The sequence below is a fragment of the Neopsephotus bourkii genome, unplaced genomic scaffold (assembly GCF_033783945.1).
Source record: "Neopsephotus bourkii isolate Nb327-2 ecotype Australia unplaced genomic scaffold, CSIRO-AGI_Nbou_v1 NB_1376, whole genome shotgun sequence".
NCBI classification, from domain to species: domain Eukaryota; kingdom Metazoa; phylum Chordata; class Aves; order Psittaciformes; family Psittacidae; genus Neopsephotus; species Neopsephotus bourkii.
Genome location: NW_026901855.1, coordinates 4,700,481 through 4,715,770, shown reverse-complemented (window position 1 = coordinate 4,715,770; position 15,290 = coordinate 4,700,481). Strand labels below are relative to the sequence as shown.

The 15,290-nt window shown below is 39.2% G+C and overlaps 1 protein-coding gene across 31 annotated transcripts in view; it reads right to left on the bottom strand.

Moving 5' to 3' along the window:
- The window catches only part of NRXN3 (neurexin 3), a 1,029,877-nt gene that overhangs the window by 117,874 nt on the left and 896,713 nt on the right, over positions 1-15,290 (bottom strand). The gene's annotated exons all lie outside the window — the stretch shown is intronic.

Sequence of the window (15,290 nt, the reverse complement as noted above, 5' to 3'; positions counted from 1 at the left end):
CAGAAAAGAACAGGATTCACACAAACCCTTAGACCAGATTCCCTGGGTACTGAAAAATTTTACTGGTCAGATGGGTTGGGCTAAGTTCCAGTAGAAAGGAGCAGCTCAGTTTGATGATGTTAGTAGTAAGAGTAAAGAAATGCCATCATTCTGCTTTCTCCTTTTGATCAGCTACAGTCACTTTCTGGCACATTCTAGTTTTTGCTTCAAGTACTTTTTAATAAAAAACTCTTCAGTCATAAGCATAAAAAGTGCAACTTTTACAAGCTTCATTATAATATTGTAGAAAACTAGAGTAAGCCTCCAGCTTACTGAAGTTACACTACCATAAGCAGAAGTTCAGTAGATGATGAGTAGCACTCCAATATGTTTTGAATAAATGGCAGACCAAGAGTCAGCAACTGGTTTCCACAATTTGCAGTATTACTCCTAAATATCCCACATATAAATAACCTAGAACAGCTTCATTTTTATTTGACTTTCTGAAAAAGATACTGGAATCTTTTTGTAATGTAAAGATACATCAAGGGAAAAAATATATATGACTAATAACTGGCAAGATGTTCTATCCAGTCAACTGCAGACACTTGGATGCTGCAAGCAATAAGACTGGTAAATCTCATGTGCTTGATAATCAATATTGTGGAACTGTTGCTTAGAAATGCTGCCAGTCTGTATGGGGTACCTGCTGACCGCAGCTATCCTTCCCACCATCACCCTGTTACTGCTGACTTTTTGGAATAAGCGGAGAAGCAACTATAATGACATACCAGGTATAATCTCACATGGGTTCACATGTAATAAAGCATGGACCTAGTCTTAAGAGGCATCTGTAAATATCGCCATCCGTATTTAAGTCAGGTTGCAAGGCAAACAACAATTTGCATTTGAGTTAGTATCTCCAACTCTAATAATGAACACTTAGGAAGCTTGCTGATTATTTGGGGCAAAAGGTAAAACAGCAGAACATTGAACAGCAGCTTTAGTGGCCTGATTCCTTACCACCTTCCTGGAAAGTCATCTACTTTTTTCCTTCCATCTAACAGATCCATAGTGGGAAACTGCTATAATCCATGTAGGAAGATCTAATTAACCACTAGCTGACACACACTGATGTACCAGTTTCTCTGTCCCCCCCTCAGATGCCTGACATGTACAATTAGTTACTTGGATAAACTAGCAGGAAAAGATAAAATACTAGAGACAAACATGATCAGTCATCTATCAAACAATATTAAACAATGTACCATAGTGGGCTGGAGTCACTCACAGACATTTTGTTACCTCTAAGTACATTTTCTACTTTAATAATTCATATCAGCACCAACACAAAGTACCAAGAGTTAGTTCTGTACTTCTTTGAATACAGATTTTTAAATATAAAATTTGAATCATGTTCAGCGTGGGAACTGAGAAAAAAAAACTAATAAGGAGCATCTGAGATAATATAAACATCAAAATTAAAAGAAAATCACCTAAAGCTAAAGAGATAGAAATATTCACAGAACATTGATTTTTTTAAAATCTATTTATAAATAAAAAACTGATGACTAATATAGGCTGAGGTCATGTGGGTCAGCTGTTTTCCTAGCTTCTCAACCTAAAGGACAGGCCCCTTTCCTGTAAGATCTCACACTGGTTTAAGCCTAGGGAAAGTTTACATTCACAGGAAAGGGAAGCAGACCTGCTAGTCTGAGGAGAAGAGAAACAAAAGTAATCAAGTCAAGCTCACTGCAAAAATAATTTCTTTTTTAAGATCAGTTAGCATTAGACCTCTCTACAACACACTAAATACACACTCTCCTTCACCAAACCAAAATCTTGTAAAGGCAGTCATAAAAATTATGTATCTCTATTAGGGTATTTTTGGTCTCTGGCAGTGGGCCTATTTAGCTCTGTGTAAGAAAGGAGTGTAGGTCCTGAAAGACACTCACGAGGTATTTCCACTGGACTACTTAAGCACCTAAATTGCTCTAGGAGCTCCTAAATTTTTCTGCAACCCAGACTGGTACACTTACAGTCTACTACTATATCTGCGTTGAACGTGATTTTAGTAGAAACTGGGGTTATTCCCCACTTGATAGAGGATATTCTGAGGAAACACTTCCTGCAATGAGTGCATTGAAATCTTGACGTTGATGGGCAAGAACATGTTCTGTAACACCAAGGGAATTCTATAACACACTTTACTCAGAACAAAAAAACTGCACTGGCTTCATTTGATATGTACATAAGCAACCTTTTATTTCTGGCAATGAGATTTTTTTCAGACTAAAGAATGACCCACAGTTCATAGGAATACAAGAGTCAGCCAGTGGCTGGCATTGAATGTTTCTTCATCTGTGTGGAGTTCTGACTGTAAAAAAGATAAAAATTAAGTGGATTGAAATTTCTCATAAGGAGGACATCTGGAAAGAACAGGCCAGCAAGACTAAGGTACAAAGGAAATGGGACAATAAAAGAAGACATGACAGGAAAAAAATGGGTTTCTTATAACAACAGTCCTAGACCTTCAAGAAATCCAGAAATGACAACTATTCCCCACCACATATTTAAAGACTTTTTTTTTTGTTTTAATCCAGTTTAATTTAATTTTATTAGTATTGTTATTATTAGGCAGATATATTCATCAAGATTAAAATATGTATAAAAAAATCATACCTTTAAAGGCAATGAAAAATGAAGGACATTAGAAAATTCAAAGAAGTTTAAACTGCAACATTAGTACCTGAACTATTCATTATTGTTCTGTTTTTAAATTTTATTTCAGACATTAGTAAGAATGATTTATAAAAATGTGTGCATGAGAATGTGTTCACTGATATGCCCAATTACAACACTAAGTTAAAGAACAAGTTTTCCATTATTAAGCACTTGGATAGTCATTAAATACCAATAAAACCATACAATTATTAAATTAATATTGACTTTGAGTTGTGCTTTAAAAAAATAAACAGCATTTGATATGAGAGTTCAAAAGGGAAATATCATGGTTTGCAATCTGAAGCAATAAAAAGTTCAATATGAAGTAACCTCATCAGACTTCTGACAGCTGAGCCATGATGTGATTAAGGTGGATTTTTGTCCACCTTCATATACAGAAATTTTCAGTAACAGTCCCTTCGTGACCTCAGTGTAATGCCTTTCCAGAGCTGAATGGTACACATGTTCAAACAACCCCTTCACACAACTAATCTAGATTCCCCCCCGGTTTTTCTCTTTGACTTCAGCTCTGATTCAAGGTTGTACTTCAGAAAAGAATACACAGGATAAAGACAGACATTTAAGTTTATTTTAGAAAATGTGCGTAATCCAATAGTTCGTTTGCATTCAGGATCAGTGGGGGTCTGAAAGGTCTGCAGGATATAATGTGTTACGATAATATTGTGTGGATAAGTTTTGCTACTTGTGATTTACTAAATATTTTTCCTCCCATAGGTTCTAGATGCTTCAATGACACAAGTACCAATAGGAACTGCTCATTTAAAACAACCTTCCTCCTTTTTCCTTCTTCTGTATAGTAAGTTCCTGTATATCAATACGACATGATGTCCTTCGTGATTTAGCTTCTCTAACAAACTGCACCTCTGAAATGCCTATTTTTTCTCCTTTATCATGCAAAATTCTAAAGCACAGACAAGTCCAGCTCTGTGAAGACTTGAATGAAACAAGTGTTTTATTCCATTTAGTACTCATACATACAATTAAGAGAAATCCTGCTGCATCGCCTAAGTTTTCCAACAAGAATCCAGGCTGCTACTACCTTAAGGATTTTAATGGTAAAATTTCAAATCTTCTGGATCCTTGAATCCTGTTTAACCTGAATATTCAAGATATTTCAAACACCACAGACATTCCTGAGGACTAAATATTTTGGAGATGTATCTGGAAGAAGAGCTCTACTTTTTTTTATCCCTCTTTCCCCCAACAGAAGCTGGCACCTCAGTCATAAACATCAGAGTCTGCTGGTTAAATAAGATCGGATGCTAGCCTTCTGTTTTTTTTGGTTTTTTTTCTGGAGCCCTCAGTATCCCTGCTCCACAGTCTGTACAGATCAATAGATCAGAATCACTTCTAGCTTCAGCTCCTGATAAACTTTCATTAAGATAAAATTAAACTGAAAAAAAATATCAAAATAATTTTCTTTTGCTATTCACAGGAAATGCTTTTGATACAGTACAACAGTCCAGGGGGAGACAGTTTAAATTTGCTCATTGGCAAAGCAGGATTTTTTTTCCATAACTGTTCAATTGAGATGATGTTTTGCTTTTCCACTCATGGTTCCTTTATGTAAATAAACAACCTTTATTGCATTAAGCTTCTTTCTAAACCAAATCGGATTCTTAAGCCAAAGAAACTAAAAGAGCAATTGAAGCTCTGAAAAATGTTGCTTCTTGGCCTAGATACCAATCATGATGATTTACTGCCTCTTTGGTATGAAAGAGAAAAGCTGAGAGGTTCCAGCAAATTGCACTGGGCAGAAAGTAAGTACTTGCTTGCAGGTGAAATATTAATCCAACTTGATGTGTTGTCAAGTCTTTGAAGATGCTAAAAGGAAAACCATAAAAAAACATCCATCTGTCCTAAATTAATGCCAAAAGCTGTTTTATGATGAGACACTACAGCAGCATTTCCTTCATTGCTTATAAGTCTCTAAAATGAATGAGACATTTTATCTAATGAACGGTTATTAAATGAAAGGTGATATGCTAAAACAATGATTTAAGAAACCATATTGATATCAGGTCTCAAGGTTTAAACTGATTCTACCTCTCTTATTGAAGATGGAATTTCACTTAGAAGGGGTAGTAAGCAGTTAGTATCTGATAGTTCAGTTCATATGGTGGCTTTTAATGTCAACTTCCTCTGAGTTTTTACGGATGCTCATAATCTCACTAAGATTTATATACACTCACATCAGTATCGGAGAGGGGTATGGTAGCCTGCTAGAGTCTGCAAAGATTACCTTTGAGAACTAAGTCCTGTACTAACATAAACGGACTCACTGCAATTCAACCCCAAACTCTTTTAGGGCCGATCCTGTGTACTCCAGAAAAGAAGAACTGCATACATCATGGAAAAGCTACCATTTTATCTAATATTCAATATACGGCACAAAGTTTCAGAAGTGACTGGCACGCACTCAGCCTCTTAAACCAATTCTGTTTTCAGGCAGCTGCACTGAAAAACTTACAGTAAACTGAACTATCCCATTTTCACATTTCTTTAAGTTCATATTTTGTTTTAAATACTATGCAGTACAAACATTTTTTTTTCTTATTTTGTATTCAGCTAGGAAAGTAAGACAAGCCTCCTAGTAACATTTATATTTAGGACAAGAAACAACTTCTTCCACAAATCAGGAAGAAATAACAAGTCTGCAATCAGTTTTAGCATCTGACCTGTGTATGTATAGTTGCTTCTGCTGCTTCATTACTGTAAGACCGTATAGTGGAATCATAGAATAGTGAGGGTTGGAAAGGACCTTAAAATCATCTAGTTCCCACCCACCTACATGGGCAGGGAGACCTCACACTAAACCATGTCACCCAAGGCTTTCTCCAACCTGGTCTTGAACGCCACTAGGGATGGAGCATTCACAACTTCCTTGGGCAATCTAGTGCCTCACCATCCTCACAGTAAAGAACATAGAATCATAGAATAGTTAGGGAATAGTTAGATCACCTAGTTCCAACCCCCTTGCCCTGGGCAGGGACACCTCGCTCTAAACCATATCACCCAAGGCCTTGTCCAACCTGGCCTTGAACGCCACCAGGGATGGAGCATTCACAACTTCCCTGGGCAACCCATTCCAGTTCCTCACCACCCTAACAGGAAAGGATTTCCTCCTTATGTCCAATCTAAACTTCCCCTGTTTAAGTTTTAACCCATTACCCCTTGTCCTATCACTACAGTCCCCAATGAAGAGTCCATTCCCAGCATCCCCATAGGCCCCCTTCAGATACTGGAAGGCTGCTATGAGGTCTCCACGCAGCCTGCTCTTCTCCAGGCTGAACAGCCCCAACTTTCTCAAATGATTTTGGTCTGAATGCTGCTTTTCTTTGAATTATTGCTCTATGTTTTATAGGCTAAAAAATATAAAATCGAGAGTGGCAGCAATGTAAGGATTTTAGTTGAGGCAGTAGAACCTTAGAAACAACACCAGTTGCCTGAGTAATTTTTGCTGTTCTAGTCTTGCTTGATAATTCTCTCTCCTATTTTTAGTACTTATGTTACCAAGTCCTCATTGCTTTTTGCCATGAGGGCAGTGAGCTGAGGGAAGCTGCAGTGTGAAGGTAGCTTTTAACTCCAGCTCACAGTGAGATGAACAGAAGGAAAGGTGTGACTCCCAGCAAACACTGTGGTCAGAGGGAATTCAAGATAAAGGGAACTCAGGACTAAGGGGAAAATGAAGACAAGAAATAAAATGAGAATCCAATACTAAAAGTCACAGCTTTATTGAACAGTGAAAGTAGATGGAAAAATCGTAATATCCAAGTTTAGACTGGGTATAAGGAGGAAATTCTTTCCTGTTAGGGTGGTGAGGCACTGGAATTGGTTGCCCAGGGAGGTTGTGAATGCTTCATCCCTGGCAGTGTTCAAGGCCACGTTGGACAAGGCCTTGGTTGATATGGTTTAGAGCGAGGTGTCACTGCCCATGGCAGGTGATTGGAACTTGATGATCTTAAGGTCCTTTCCAACCCTAACTACTTTATGATTCTATGATTGTATGATATTAAATTTAAAATGTCTGCCCAGAAGGTACAGCTAACATGTGCCACCGAGACATTAATAAGACTAAGGAAGACTCTGAGAAGTCATCTAATTCACCCCTCTGCCCCAGGACACGATCAGTAACTTTTCAACCTCCCTTATATTAATCTTTCCATCCTGTTTTAGATGACTGAGAAAATGAGTCACTTGCCCTTCATAATCTAACACAGAAGCACAACAGGAGCAAAACTAAAAGAAAACTCAGACTAGCAAAGGTGGAAGAAGGTTAATCAAAGTTTTTCAAGCGTGTAGAAGAAAAAAAAAAAGTCTTTTGAAAAAATGTGATTCAGGTCTTATTTTATATGAGCAGATTATACTGAATCAATTCAGCCGTATACAAGCTAAGGCCATGGGCATGTGATAAAAGCAGCTTGCTTTAGCTCTCTTGATTTATGTTGGAAAAGTGAACTGTTGTATGGTATAAAGAAAGAGGTATTAGTTCAACCTTTTCACTGATATGAAATTATTTGGGTGTCCACATTACCATATCTTTGAGATGTTTTGTAAGTAATGTGTTTTTTTCACTGACCATGCCCAAATTAAGGCCTCCATCAGGCAGCCAGAGCTAAAATGACTATTAAAGAATAACTGAAATTACATATTGATCTTTCCATTTTAAACAAGAACAAATTTAATTTTTCAGGAAGAGATACAAAACAGTTCAGAATAAAATCCACTGCTACTGTTCCCACATCCCACTTCTTGGTTCCTTTGGGAAAGGTTAGGTTCTGATTTATACAGCCCAATGGGAACAAGCAGCAATAACCAAATGCCAAAAGCACTTTATTTGTATTGATACTTTAAATTCTATTAACTCTTATTTATCTAGGGATTGCTTATCTGTTTTGTGGATTATGCAAAGTCAGGGCACAAAAACACTGGATCTAGCTTACATGTGCTGGGTTAGGCATTGGAGCTACATCAGTTCAGCTATTTTGCCTCCAAGACCAACATGAGACTGAAAACAGAAAAACTGCCTTTGCAGGTTAGAAATCTTGTAGCCTTACACCTTGCTTCATAAAGAGTCAGCAGCTCACTATCACATCCCTGCAAACAAGAGCACTCACATTGACAGTAGCTTAGGTCTGGCACAGCCTGCATGGAGGCAGGGAGAAGAAAAGCACTGATTCTTGCAGAAACACTTGGGGCCCAGTGAAGCGTGCTCCCCCTTCAAGACTTTCTGTATGTTTACTAGACATTACATCAAAACCAAGACTCCTTGTCGGAAGGTGTTGGGAGGCACTCAGGTATCTATGCAGGAACAGGCTCGCTTGCAGCTGGATTTGCAGTCTTGCTGCTGGCAGTGGTGGAACTGGGTGGGCTGGTCCACCAGAAACCTTTCAGATGTTTATGGATCTAATCTCCCTTGTGCACATATTATCAGGGAGATAATATGGAGAGCTGAATATACTACAAATAGAGAAAGCATGTACAGTCCTTTCTAGTGAATACAGTGCTAAGTATAGGGAGGCTGCTCAGTCAGTAACATTAATGAGAGTAATGCCTGTCAAGCATTTAGTCAAATGTCACCAGTGACACTGGAAAGCCAACCAGTCAGAAATAACAGAAATGCAAAAACCCTATGGAAAGGGGCAAGTTCTCTAGGGTGTGTGCCAAGAAATAACTAAAAGCAAGTAAGAAACTGATGAAGAAGTTTATTAAGAAGCACCTCCTACCAAGATTATATATTAGGCAGTGCTACAGTCTCCTCAGAAATTCTGGAATTATTTAAAATTTTACTTGATAAAGTGGTGGAGGACATCATCTGATTATGGAATGGAATAAATGAAACCAAACAGGCCTTTCCCATCTCTAATTGCTACAAATCAGTGATGTTTGCCTCCTCTTCAAATCATTTCTGTTTGCATCAGTTTAGAAAATGAGAATTCCAGGACACCGCAGTGATCCAGTAAGCCTTCTCAAAGACATGTGCCATTCACAGAGCAAAGCCATGAACTAAAGGCACAGAAAACTTCCATACAGTGAAAAAAACATTACTCAATAACACTGTGTGAGAAGGTGGACACATAAGAAAAGGAACTTATAGTTTCTGCGGTTATATTTTACCTACTCCAGCATTTTAAATAAATTTATTTCTTGGAAGTGACCTGAGTTTTGGAAAATGCTATGGAAATGCTAAATAGTGAAGTGGTAAATTATCACTCAGTCTGCACATGGCACACTGTAACTCAAAGTGCATCTCATTGATGGTGAATTTCTGGAGCTTTGGAAAAAAATACAAAAAAATTTACAAGTCCAACACTGGAGATTTTGGTGTCCATGGTGCTCTGGGTACTCAGTAAACAGCAAAGATGCAAGTTCACTAACCCAGAAATGTTTTCATATTCAGCAAATTGTATAATATTTTCTATTTAAGTCCCTTCAGATAATGTAAATTGGGGGTTTACTCCCACTTTAATGATTCAGAAACTGAACCCGAGAGTGGTAAAAACATTGCTCAAGACCACGGGGAATGGCATATATAAAGACAGACCTGGGAATTAGAATCTTCTGGCTCTCAGTTCCATGACTGGCCACTTTAATTTCTGACCTTGCTTTCATACAATTGCTCTGTTTCAGTCCACAGCACTGGATTTCAGTGACTGTGCTTTCCAATGCCTTTTATTGAGCAGGGACAAGGCTGATGCAGACACAGGAGCCCCTTCTGTCACTGCATGTCAGCTGTGTTAACCTAGGATTACAGCTGCCACTGTTCTTTCTGCAGGCAATGAGATCAGAAAAGCACAAAGTCATTGTTCAAGTGTTTGATTCCTCAGGCCAGATGTTTGTTAGCTCACCTACACCTGAGCAATCCCAGGCACAGCTACATGCTGGCAGAGAAGAGATTCAGAGCAGCCCTGCGGAGAAGGACTTGGGGGTGCTGGTCGTTGAGAAAATGAACATGAGCCGGCAGTGTGTGCTTGCAGCCCAGAAAGCCAACCGTATCCTGGGCTGCATCAAAAGGAGTGTGACCAGCAGGTCGAAGGAGGTGATCCTGCCCCTTTATTCTGCTCTCGTGAGACCTCACTTAGAGTATTGTGTGCAGTTCTGGTGTTCTCAACATAAAAAGGACATGGAACTGTTGGAACAAGTCCAGAGGAGGGCCACGAGGGTGATGAGGGGACTGGAGCACCTCCTGTATGAAGACAGGCTGAAAAAGTTGGGGCTGTTCAGCCTGGAGAAGAGAAGGCTGCGTGAAGACCTCATAGCAGCCTTCCAGTATCTGAAGGGGGCCTATAGGGATGCTGGGGAGGGACTCTTCATCAGGGACTGTAGTGATAGGACAAGGGGTAATGGGTTCAAACTTAAACAGGGGAAGTTTAGATTGGATATAAGGAGGAAATCCTTTCCTGTTAGGGTGGTGAGGCACTGGAATAGGTTGCCCAGGGAAGCTGTGAATGTTCCATCCCTGGCGGTGTTCAAGGCCAGATTGGATGAAGCCTTGGGTGGTATGGTTTAGAGCGAGGTGTCCCTGCCCACGGCAAGGGGTTGGAATTTGATGATCTTAAGGTCCTTTCCAACCCTCACTATTCTATGATTCTATGAATTGTAAAACTCATCTCTTCATGAGTTATACTACATGCCATAATACTCCTGTCAAAAGTTAATATAACTTTTCATAAGCATTCATCTTGTGTTGCAAGAATTCCTCTTAAAAAGAATCCTAGTCCATAGGACAAAGATAAGAGGAAGGTACTGATACTGAGAATCAAAATCGTCAATGGAAAAAAGTCAGAGAAATGAAAAAAAAACAAAACCCCAGATGTCACTAAACTACCTACATTTTGTTTTGGTTTGGTTTAAGTTTGGCTGAGCAATGTGCTAACAATACAGCAGAGTAATTTCTATCAAATTCCAGCTAGAGAGGAACTGGGAGTATGTCTACATGGTCATGTCTCCCTGAATAAATGAATGAGAAGTAAAAAGAAAGCATTTGCTTTCCAACAGAGTAATACAAATGTAATGACTGTAGATACGATAAAAATATGTAAAGCTTATACAACCTCATATTTCAGGTCACAAACTAAGTATAATATTAGGATGATAAGAATGTCTTTCGTGCCACATTTTTGTTATTGCCATAGTGGGTTACTGTAATTCTCCAAAGCATAAGACACTTGGCCGTTCTCCAGCTCAAGAAGGCTATTAGATGAAAAACAGGCTCTGGGAGGACAGAACAGAAACCATCTGAATTGCAGGACCATCAGACAGAAGTGTCATTTTGACCATTAAAGCAAATTTTCTTCTGATGTACTTGGTATTTGCCTGTAGATTTGACATACTGGACATCTAGTCTGATTCAGGAAGATGTAATAACAATGCTACAATAATTCAACTATCAGAATGCAGAAATGTAATGCATATCTGTTATGTTGGAGAGCACTGAAAAATTCTTTCCCACAAATTGTCAGTACTTTCTGATAGTATTTTCTTTATACTGGCTAGAAACAAGATATTTTGGCTAAATTAAAACTAGCATTGCCTCTGTGGTATATATTTGCATGTTAGAAACTTTTATGTGACAATTATGTAGCAGTAATTGATACTGCCACGTAAGTAACAGAGACATCTTCTTATTCCTTCTCCCCTCTTTCCCACAGCTCAAGGACTATCTGTGGGATCCTAAGTGGGAATTAGACAGTTACGGATACTTGAATGAAGATACTATTCTCTGTATCTCTCCTTAGGTAAACTCCTTTCAGTTCTATTGCTGTTAAATACCTGGGTAGGAGCAATCCCAGGCACAGCTACAGGTTGGGCAGAGAAGAGATTCAGAGCAACCCAGCGGAGAAGGACTTGGGGGTGCTGGTCGTTGAGAAAATGAACATGAGCCGACTTTTAGTGTGTGCTCGCAGCCGAGAAAGCCAACCGTATCCTGGGCGCATCAAAAGGAGCATGACCAGCAGGTCGAAGGAGGTGATCCTGCCCCTCTACTCTGCTCTTGTGAGACCTCACCTGGAGTATTGTGTGCAGTTCTGGTGTCCTCAACATAAAAAGGACACGGAACTGTTGGAACAAGTCCAGAGGAGGGCCACGAGGGTGATGAGGGGACTGGAGCACCTCCCGTATGAAGATAGGCTGAAAAAGTTGGGGCTGTTCAGCCTGGAGAAGAGAAGGCTGCGTGGAGACCTCATAGCAGCCTTCCAGTATCTGAAGGGGGCCTACAGGGATGCTGGGAATGGACTCTTCATTAGGGACTGTAGTGATAGGACAAGGGGTAATGGGTTCAAACTTAAACAGGGGAAGGTTAGATTGGATATAAGGAAGAGGTTCTTTAAGGGTGGTGAGGCAATGGAATAGGTTGCCTGGGGAAGTTGTGAATGCTCCACGCCAGTCGGTGTTCAAGGCCAGGTTCGACGAAGCCTTGGGTGGCATGGTTTAGTGTGAGGTGTCCCTGCTCATGGCAAAGGGGTTGGAACTAGATGATCTTAAGGTCCTTTGCAACCCTAACTATTCTATGATTCCATTATTATAATACTGTACTGTTTGTTCTGCCTGGTTACCTTAAATATCTTCATTAAAAACCAATGCATTTCCCTATTTCTTACTGCCACGCTGACAAAACTGCCACTGCTTGATAGACCACTACTGACATGGGCTTGAGGTATTTGGTGAAGGTGAGACTGCAACTCATGCAGACTGTTTGAATGAAGTGTGCCATAAGACCCTGGACTGAATTCGTTTTTTGAAATGAAAGTTCAAGAGGAAGGATGTGTATTGGGAATCACAATAAGGCCAGTTGTTTGTTTTTTTTTTTTTTCCATCTGTCTTTCCTCTCCTCTGTCCTCAAAGACAAAATCTGGAAGACAGACAAGCCCTACAGAACTTCCATGCAACTATTTGGGGATAGCGAAAAAATAGAAATGAACCACAGCATCATATATACTATGGGAAAGCAAAAGACTAAGTACATAGAATTTAAACCATGAGCATAGTGACAACATTTACATAAGTTTTTATCATGTCGGATCATCATCCCATCATCCAATATGCATGCACATGCATTAAGATGGGTGTTTTAGTACAGGTTCCAAAGTGTGTTTGCCTGTTAGTGACTTAATGTGTGTAGGTTTGTATCTCAGTGGATACAGAGGATGAAAATTGAGTGTTCATATCATGTAGCCATATTTATCTGTTTTCCAACCTTATAAATATATTATAGATGTTATGGCCCTGCAGTGACAAGCTACAATCAGCTCTTGATTTCATCAACTTGTCATGCTTTAATCATCCCTCTTGGCAGATCTTTCAGCATATGTCACAGTACTTCCTTCAAAATGTGCTTCTCCTATGCAGTTTTATTAACCCTGTCTTTTTATATGTTTTAGGCTCATTATGAAATGCAGTAAATCTGTCAAACACACTTTACATGCCATCTCCAATTCATGGTGATAGAAAACATCTGAGAGCTCATTAAGTCTCAAAAAATGAGTACAATATGAAAAATCAAACCCCACAAACAGAAGAATGACAAGAACCCTGGGGATCACATTCAGCCCACAGGGCTAATCAAAATTTAGTGTTCTTGTTCCTAAATCATTACCAACTCACAAAGGCATTCGGATAGGAAAATATTAAGACCACAGTGGGATTTGACAGTACTACAAAGAAAACCTTTTAGCTTTAACATCGACAGGGATTATTAATGGATTAATAATACCTAAATTATTAATTTAGGTAGTCAAGCACAAGATCCACGGGCTTTTTCATCGAGGCAACTGGATTCAGCCAAGCTTCTTACTATTACCTTAGTATCAGAAGTGAGGAGGAGATTGGAATAGCCTTGAGTCTGAAGGACGTAAGGGATTGCTAAAGGGGCACAAGAAAGTAGAAACCAAATTTGTGTGGTAGGGGTAGGGTGAGTGGAAAGAAAAGGGAATGAGGAGATGCCAAAACCACTCTCAAAGAGACAGAGGGAATTTTGGGCTGGAGAAGCCAGGCTTTGCAAATTACAGAGGACCAGTTATTTCCTCTAAAGAGACTCAGATACCAAACATTTGGAAATCACTAAAGTGAATTCTGAATCACTGAAGTGATGAGCAGGGGTAAGTACAAACTTAGAAAGGAAGAACTTGTTGCCATGCCTCAGACATCCCAGTTAGTTCTGCTTTTGAGTTTTCCCTGTTAATGTCCCAATCAGCATTAGACTCTGTATTACAAAGGTCATGAGAACTCATAATCACTACATTGCATATTATTTACAATATCAGAGCTCATGTCAGCTGAAGAAAGGATATATAGTCTTCTCTTAAATCCTCCAGTGATGCTATTAGGTCATCCAAACTTATTTTCTCCTTGGCTAATGCAGTATGAATTAAATAAAGCAAAGTTGGGAGAGGTAATATCCCATTAGGCCATTTGATAACTACTAAAAAATACAGACAGGCTTTCAGAAAGGCAAAACCTTAAAAAAAAAATACAGAGGGAGAAAATTAAAATGTCACTGTTTAAAAAAAATTAAATCAATTTACATATCAAGAAATTAGGCTGCTTTCTTCAACTTTATTGGACTGACTCATAAAGACTATCTTCAGTAATCCTTCCTTGGTTATAATTAAAGATTACTACATGTATAACACTATTCCTCTGTAATTAAGGCACTCTATTCCCTAGAAGATGTGTTAACTCTGTTTCACAAACAGAGTGGTTAAATTACCCATATTCATACGGTCAGCAGGTAGGAAAACACAGAGCACAGAAAATCTGGCTCAGTCCACTCCTTTACACTTGAGAAATCTACTGTCGCCCCATACTCAGCATAAAGCCAGCAAGATGAACCCAAGCCATAAGGCACAAAGAATCTGGATGCAACCTTGTGAGACCTGCTGTTTCAAAGACAAGATGAGACTGACATATAAAAATCAGCAGTCATGTCTGTGAGCTGTTTCCTACTGCTCCCCTTTATGTTTTGCACCCAAAAAATCCCTATTAAATTTTGTCTTTAATGACTACAAGAATCTCTGCATTATCTGAGGAAATTCCTCATCATAACAAGCTCTTGTGTGTTTTGTGTAATTCCTTCACAAATAACCTTGAGCCTTGTGTATGTCCTCTTAATATCTCAGGAGAGGATCTCACTTTTTCCTCTTCTCTTCCTCTCCTGCCTGCCTCCCCGCCCCTCCCACCCTCCCCAATTATCTCTTGCTGTCTTCTGGGTGGTTATGTTTAATCTCAGGATTAGGCAGAAACCTGCAGTTCGCCTTGAACAGCTTATCAGCTTCCAAAAGACCTTTACAGGGAGAGAAAAACTCCAGTTTTGATAGCAGTAATTGTATTTAGCTTGTAAAATACAAGGCTATTTATCTCATGGCTGGGAAATCACAGAGGGAGAGAAGGAAAATGTTGCTGATAAAAACTAAATAAACCCAAAAAGAATCAAGAAAAGAAATGTCCCTCCAGTAGAGGGATGTGGTGGGAAATGGACTTCATTGAACAAAAATATCATGCCACTTGTGGAAGGAGATTGAAAGTATCAAGGCAAAGGTGACGAATGGCTTGAGTAGCACAAGAAATGA